Source organism: Poecilia formosa, unplaced genomic scaffold (assembly GCF_000485575.1).
Source record: "Poecilia formosa unplaced genomic scaffold, Poecilia_formosa-5.1.2 Scaffold187, whole genome shotgun sequence".
NCBI lineage: Eukaryota > Metazoa > Chordata > Actinopteri > Cyprinodontiformes > Poeciliidae > Poecilia > Poecilia formosa.
Genome location: NW_006800126.1, coordinates 723554 through 725065, shown reverse-complemented (window position 1 = coordinate 725065; position 1512 = coordinate 723554). Strand labels below are relative to the sequence as shown.

Sequence of the window (1512 nt, the reverse complement as noted above, 5' to 3'; positions counted from 1 at the left end):
AAATAAATATTCTGTCCCACTTTTCCTGCCGAGATGGTTTGTAATGCAGTAAGCCTGTGAAAGCCTGAGCCGTGCCAACCAAGCGCTGATTCCAACCCTCCGTTCCTGCTGAGTTACCAAAGTGGCCACCATGGACTGAAAGGTTGCAGTCTTCTGCAAGGATCTTGTCTTGCAGCTGAAGGAGGAACAGCTTATCCTGCTCTCTCCCGTCCTTACTGATATCTTTGCCTGTGAATTATTTTTAAAGACACAATTTTTATAGTTATTTTACATTATCGACATCATAACTGGATTACTTCAAACCTAAGGACCAGGAGATTTTCCCACTTTTATTTTTACCTTACTTTTCTTCACCTCCAAGTTGAACTAGGGCAAAATGCCCCCGTCCAACCCCAAGGACATTAGCAGTATTCTACAACGACTTCAGTTTTTAGAAACAAAGATTCAATGGCTGGAGGTGAACTTTGAGATCAACACTACCTGTGGAAATGAAACAACTCTTCCTCAAATCAGCGGAGAGGTCGTACACTCCGCACCAAGCAGTTCACCCTGGATCGCTCAGGGCGCCAAGCCGAAACAAAAGTCTCACACTGCGGATCCCATGAGACGACTAACGTCTCATGTCCCAGGTGAGGGACGCTGTTTCGTCCCTCACCTGGACGAAACAGCGTGGCCGGCTCTGAGCCGAAACCCACCTTCAACTTCAACACTTGCTCCGCCAAAGAATAGCAAACAAGCAGCTGGAACCAAAACGGCTCCACCAACCCCAAGGACAAAGCGACCAGCCCAAGCCTCAAAACATTCTGACTCCGTGGGAATCCCACTAAAAAACAGATTTTCTGCACTCCAACCTGAGCCTCTGAGTGAAAACCCACCTTCAAACATCAACAATGAGACACATCCACCCCCCAAAGCTCTGAAGGACAAAATGACCACCAGGAAAACAAAAGGTATGCCAAGAGTGCTTATTGTTGGAGATGAGGCAGTAAATGGAATCAATCCCAAGGAAACCAGAGTGGTTTCTTTTCTTGGTGACACTGTGTCTGATTTGACTCACAAAGTGCTCTCTCTAACCGCTGATCAGCCAAACATTGAGACTTTAGTTGTGCATGTTGGAGCCAACGATCTGGCAAAGCAAAAATCGGAGATTCTGAAAAAGGACTTTAATATTTTTCTGGACACTATGGGAAAATTTAAAATGAAGTTATTTCTCAGCGGTCCAATTCCATCACCTCAATGGGGACATGAAAAACATTCCAGGCTGGGCATGATAAACAAATGGCTGATTAAAACCTGCTCTACCAGCTCAGTGACCTCTGGATCTACTGGCAGCGCTTTCACCTCTTTGGAAGAGGAGGACGCAATCTTAACAAACATGGAATAAAGCTGGTCACTGCAAACATTTTTAATTTTATCAACAAGAACAATGTGACCATCGCTTCAGAAGAACAGGCTCAAGGATATCTGGCTCCTTGATCCTGATGGAACAACTGGGGACAGAGCGACTGGTTC

General features: G+C 45.4%; 1 long non-coding RNA gene across 1 annotated transcript in view; it reads right to left on the bottom strand.

Annotated features, from left to right (window-relative positions):
* Positions 1–238: 238 nt before the first annotated feature.
* LOC107837905 (uncharacterized) overlaps positions 239–1512 on the bottom strand; it is an 18241-nt gene continuing 16967 nt past the window's right edge. Inside the window, exon 3 of the long non-coding RNA XR_001663955.1 lies at positions 239–610. This is a non-coding gene — a long non-coding RNA (uncharacterized LOC107837905). The remainder of the gene's footprint in view (positions 611–1512) is intronic.